Below are 6,345 nucleotides of genomic sequence, written 5' to 3'. Positions count from 1 at the left end.
TGACAGCCTGTCCTAATAACTCGATTTAGAACTAGGCCTCGGTCCCTGCTTCTTGGAACTGAGCAGACAGTTTCTGAGGAAGCCACAGACAAAGGACAATCAATCTTCAACACCCCTGACAGCAGGGACGAGGGAGATAGGATGTACCAAGCCTGGGCCACTGAGCCAGCCCCCACAGTCTGCTGCTCAAGGTAATAACCAAATAAGGACAACACCTAGGACTTGTTCAGGCCTACTCAAAAATGGAAAAACTGTAGCCTTAACCAACCCCTGACTAGCCCTAACCAATTAGAATGTACTAATATGATTGCCACTTGCTTAAGCCTGAGATGACCTAACTGCCCTGGAACTCCCCTTAACTGTACTTAAAAGGAGCCTTCGAGCTTCTCTGGAGGTTGTTGCCATTTTGCCTTTGTGTAGGATGGTCGGCCCCAGCATGCTGGAATAATAAACACTCTTGTTGATTGCATACATGAATGATGGTATTTTGTGGGACTACTCCAGGACTCTAACAGCAGAAAAAGAGAACTTTGCTGTGGTTATCAGTGAAGTGAGGTCATAGTCTTTGGGCACATTGTGCTTCTAGGCACTAAAAAAAACGGCCTTCTTTGCCTTCCCAGCTTGGGGAAAGGATGTTGTCTACTCTGACAGCAGCCATGTACGGGGATGGTGGTAAATTACTTTGGATAGTATTCAAGCTTTGTGTGAATACACAGTTAACAGTTGGGTTCAGGTATGCATGGATTAGCTCTAAGAAAGCAGGTATATGGCCAACCGAACTCCTGTCTGGGTCTCTCGCTTCGCTCTCCTCTCCAGACAACATAAGCTCCACCACCTTTTCCACCAACTACCGGTCCCAGGGCTCTGTGTGGACGCCCAGCCAGCGGATTCGTCCTGCCAGCAACACGGCCAGTGTCTATGCAGGTGCTGTGTCCCGCACCACAAGTGTCTGGGGTGGTTCCATGGGGTCTGCAGGCCTGGTTGGAATGGGTGGCATCCAGACAGAGAAGGAGACCATGCAAGAACTGAACGACTGCCTGCCAGCTACCTGGACAGGGTGAAGAGCCTGGAGACTGAGAATAGGAGACTGGAGAGCAAAATCCGGGAACATCTGGAGAAGAAGGGGTCCCAGAGTGTCAGAGACTGGGGCCACTATTTCAAGATCATCGAGGACCTAAGGGCTCAGATCTTTGCAAATTCTGTGGACAATGCCGCATCGTCCTGCAGATCGACAATGCTCATCTTGCTGCTGATGACTTCAGAATCAAGTATGAGACAGAACTGGCCATGCGCCAGTCTGTGGAGAGTGACATCCACGGGCTCCGAAAGGTAGTGGATGACACCAACATAACGAGGCTGCAGCTGAAGACAGAAATTGAAGCCCTCAAGGAGGCACTGCTGTTCATGAAGAAGAATCACGAGGAGAAGTCAAAGGACTTGGAAGCCCAGATTGCCAGTTCTGGATTGACCATGGAAGTGGATGCCCCCAAATCTCAGGACCTCAGCAAGATCATGGCTGACATCTGGGCCCAGTATGAGGAGCTGGCTCAGAAGAATTGTGAGGAACTGAACAAGTACTGGTCCCAGCAGATTGAGGAGAGCACCACGGTAGTCACCACCCAGTCTGCTGAAATCAGAGATGCTGAGACCACACTCACGGACCTGAGGCACACCTTCCAGGCCTTGGAGATTGACCTGGAAGCCATGAAAAATCAGAAGATCAGCTTGGAGAACAGCCTTAGGGATGTGGAGGCCCGATACAACATGCAGATGGAGCAGCTCAATGGGGTCCTTCTGCACCTGGAGTCAGAGCTGGCCCAAACCCGGGCAGAGGGGCAGTGCCAGACCCGGGAATATGAAGCCCTGCTGAACATCAAGGTCAAGCTTGAGGCTGAGATTGCCACCTACCGCCGCTTGCTGGAAGATGGGGAAGACTCAGTCACAACGATGCCCTGGACTCCAGTAACTCCTTGCAAACTGTCCAGAGGACAACCACCCACAAGGTCATGGATGGCAAAGTTGTGTCCGAGACCAACAACACCAGAGTTCTGAGGCACTGAGGCTGACAAGGAGGCGACCCCTGGGGACTAAGGGACCAATAAAAGTTGAGAAGTCTCTGGACAAAAAAAAAAAAAAAGAAAGCAGGTATAAGAGCCAGAAGGAGCTGGTTTTGAAACCATATTAAATACAAGTTTTCTTGTAGTCTAGTACTGGGCAGGCCACTAAGTTCACTTTAAACAAGCCAGAAATGTTATGACTTGAAATGATGGTGTAATGTTTTGAAATAGAATTTATCTGAAAAATAACATGTATTCATAAATGGAAATAACAACAATCTAATAATAGTAAAAGAAAATAAGCCAGGCATAATGGAATGCCTTTAATTCCAGCACTTGGGAGGTAGAGGCAGGAGGATCTTTGCGAGTTTCAAGCCAGACAGGGCTACATAGTAAGACTGTCTACAAAGATAGAGATAGATAGATAGATAGATAGATAGATAGATAGATAGATAGATAGATAGAGATAGAGAGACAGAGAGAGAAAGGGAGAGAGAGAGAAGGGAGGGAGGGAGGATGGAAGGAAGGGAGGGAGGGAGGGAGGGAGGGAGGGAGGGAGGGAGGGAGAGAAGAAGGAGGAAGGGAGGAAGGGAGAAAGCATCTGGGGCTGGAGAGATGGTTCAACAGTTAAGAGCACTGGCTACTCTTCTAGAGGGCCCAGGTTTTATTCCTAGCACCTACAACCACTGGGAGTCCAGTTCAAGAGGATCCAACACCCTCTTCTGGCCTCCATAGGTATTGTGCATGCACATATGGTACACAGACATATATACAGGCAAAATGTCTGTACACATAAAAACAAATACATAAATCATTAAAAAAAACAGGAACATCTATTGGCTGGTTTCTGTATTGGGCACAAAAGTAGGCAATTTTATGTATTTATTTATCTATTTGTTTTAGATAGGGCCCCATGTTGCTCGGGCTCATCAGTTTCTGATGCTTTCTTCAGTTCATTTGCAGCTAAGGATGACCTTCAGCTCCTGGAGATGTTCCAGCCCTCACCCTCCAAACATCACAGGCCTTCACTGCCACACTTGGCTTACCTGTGGTAATTATTTTAATCTTCACCTAAATGCTGTGAGTTAGGTGCCCTTTGTATTGCCCTCACTCTGCAATAATGAATTTGAGACTCATAATTCAATTACGAATTTTAAGCTCACAGGGGAAGCTCATGGGCGGGGCTGAGATCTGAATACAAGTAGCTTGATAACACCTTGTTGATAAACACACTGTACACATACCCCCCCCCACCCGCACGGTTTAAACATCAGCATTGTGGTGCACACTTGTTAATTTCAGTGTTTGGGAGGAAGAGGCAGTAGGTCAGAAGTCCAAAGTCAAGGCCAGTCTAAAAAAAGGCCTGCCAAAGAAAGGGCTACAGCCTTCCAGGATATTATGTATGGCCCACATACAGCCTGCAGACCAGCTCAGAGACCCAGTCCCGGTCTGCTTTACTGATTAATGAAATATTTGTGATGTCAGTGCATTGAGAGTTATTTTTATTTATTTATATTTAATTTTAAGATCGGGGGCTGGAGAGTTGGCTCAGCACTTAAGAACACTGCTAGCACCCAGGATGGGAGGCTCACAACCACCTGTTAACCAGTTCCAGGAGACTCTGACACCGTCTTTTGGCCTCCAAAGCTACCTGCTCACATCTGCACAGCCATGGAGACATGCAGGTACAGCGATGTACTCATAAATTAAAAAATCTAAAGATTTAAAATTGCACTTACTTATTTGCTTAGTGTGTGTGTGTGTATGTACACAACTTGCAGAAATTGGTTCTCTTGTTCCACCATATGGGGGCCAGCGATTAAATTCATGTTGTCAGCTTGGCAGCAAACACTTAAGCCACTGAGCCAGCTCACTGGCCCAAAAGTTGTTGGTTTTTTTTTTTAATTCTGTTTTTATTTGTTTGTTTGTTTGATTAGTTGGTTGGTTGGTTTTTTTGAGACAAAGTTTCTCTGTGTAACAGCCCTGGTTGTCCTGGAACTCATTTGTAGACCAGACTGGCCTTGAACTCACAGAGATCTGCCTGCCTCTACCTCCCAAGTGCTGGGATTAAAGGCGGGTGATACCACTTCCGGCAAGATTTCTTTTTATTACTCTGTAGCAAGAGTAAAACAAATCGAAAGAAACAAACCCTGAGCAGCTAAGATTCAGGACAGACAGGGTGTGACTTCACAGAAACAGTAACTCTGAATCCTTCCTCAGTGTCCTAGGGTCTCCATTTGAGAGAAACATCCTTTTCCCAAGATATTACAACATGCCTGAAAAGTCTATATTTACTTATTATTTTATGTGGGTTTTTTTTTGAGACAGGGCCTCACTGTGTAGCCCAGGCTGACCCCCAATTGAGATGCCCCTGCCTCCATCACAGTGCAGGACCACAGCCTGCTTAACAGTGTTTTTCTGTCACATCGTGTCCTGCAGGGGACAGTGACTGCTGGAATGGGAACTCACAATGTCCTCTCCATCGTCTCCCCATGGGGAACCCACAAAGCCCCTTTGTGTGTGCCAGGCTGGAGTGAGCTGCTTGACAGATGGAAGGACCTAGGAAGAGCAGGTGTTGTCCTTGGAGGACCCGGTGAGAGCTACTTCCATCGCTGAGGCAAGAGCCAGGACAAACAGAGCCAGGAGGAAAAATAACCTTGCCACCACAAAGCTCCAGTCTTTTGGAAACGCAGTGTCACACCTGACCGTTGCTCATGACACACAACGAGGTGTCCATTATTCATTGTGTTCCCAACAAAAGGGCTTTCTGTTTCCAGCTTAAGCCAGGCTATTGTACACCACCTGAGGATGGAAAGCAATGTTGAGAGCCCCAAGCTCTGTCAGCCACTGGCACCTACCCCACAGAAGACGTAGTACTTCATCCCAGACCCCGGGTGCCCATGGAGGCCAGATGGTACCCGAGAGCAAAGCCCATTTCACAGAAGCTCTCAGGGCAGGTGGAAGTCAGTCACGGTACCCCACAGACCAAAGCTGAACTAAAGCGCTGTTTCCTCCTCCTGTCCTTCGGCCCTTCCTTCTCTCCATGTCAGTGGAGACCTTCCCTTAGTTCCACATCTGTGCCCCGCCCCCACCTCACTTGCTCTCACGCCCCTCCCACAATCCCAAGCTCCTCTCTTTGGTTTGTCTATGGCAGATGGAACGGAATATTGCCCTCATGGGGGCTTTTTTTTTTTTAATTTTATTTTTGGTTTTTCAAGACAGGGTTTCTCTGTGTAACTTTGCACCTTTCCTGGAACTCGCTTTGGAGACCAGGCTGGCCTTGAACTCACAGAGATCCGCCTGGCTCTGCCTCCCGAGTGCTGGGATTAAAGGCGTGCGCCACCACCGCCCGGCGGCTTTTATTTTTATTTTTCATGACCGGATCTCATGTAGCCCAGGCTGGCCTTGAACTCACTACATAGCTGAGGGTGATACTGGACTGATCCTACGTCTCCTCCCCAAACAGTAGGATTACAGGTGTGCCCCACCACACCGGGCCCTCACGGGGGTTAGTAGCTCTCTGGCATTTGTTCTCAGAGTCGTCCACACACTCTGTCTTCAGTGTGTGAAAGCAGAAAAGATGAATAAGAAGGCAAGCCTGGAAACTGGTTGGCGTCTAGAGGGACAAGGCAGGGCCCGACGGCACTCTGGATAGTTTGTGGAGGGTGTTTCTGCGGAATTAGCTCTTGGTTCTGGTTTGGTGACCTGGGGTAAGCTGTGGGTCAGGCCTCCCTGAACTGGAACCTGATCAGGTGTCAGCGAATGACTGGTAGAGGAATGTCCCTGTCTGGCTGCCTCTCGGCCTCGGTTTCTTCACATGAAAAATGGGGACAGGCCGGGCGGTGGTGGCGCACGCCTTTAATCCCAGCACTCGGGAGGCAGAGCCAGGCGGATCTCTGTGAGTTCAAGGCCAGCCTGGGCTACCAAGTTAGTTCCAGGAAAAGGTGCAAAGCTACACAGAGAAACCCTGTCTCGAAAAACCAAAAAAAAAAAAAAAAGAAAAATGGGGACAGTAATCTCCTCCCTCTCGGTTCTTGGGTCTTGGGTGGGATCAGTTTGGCGGGCAGTGTGGGGAAGGGCACTCTTAGAGAGTCCTGGCAAGGTTAAAAGAAAGCTAGCCAGCTTCGATGTAACTGCCTTCCCCCTTTTTTCCTACAGAGTTTTCGCATATACATGTGTGTGTGTGTGTGTGTGTGTGTGTGTGTGTGTATGTGTGTGTGTGTGTGTGTATGTACGTATATATGTGTGTATATTTTGAGGTGGGGTTTTCTATGCAGCCTTCAAACTC

The 6,345-nt window shown here is 48.3% G+C and overlaps 1 pseudogene; it reads left to right on the top strand.

Moving 5' to 3' along the window:
- The first annotated feature begins 656 nt into the window (after positions 1-656).
- Positions 657-2,126, top strand: LOC131904879 (keratin, type I cytoskeletal 18-like; annotated as a pseudogene).
- Positions 2,127-6,345: the final 4,219 nt, after the last annotated feature.

The sequence above is a fragment of the Peromyscus eremicus genome, chromosome 2, assembly GCF_949786415.1.
Source record: "Peromyscus eremicus chromosome 2, PerEre_H2_v1, whole genome shotgun sequence".
Classification (NCBI taxonomy): domain Eukaryota; kingdom Metazoa; phylum Chordata; class Mammalia; order Rodentia; family Cricetidae; genus Peromyscus; species Peromyscus eremicus.
This window is presented reverse-complemented; position numbering and strand designations above follow the sequence as displayed.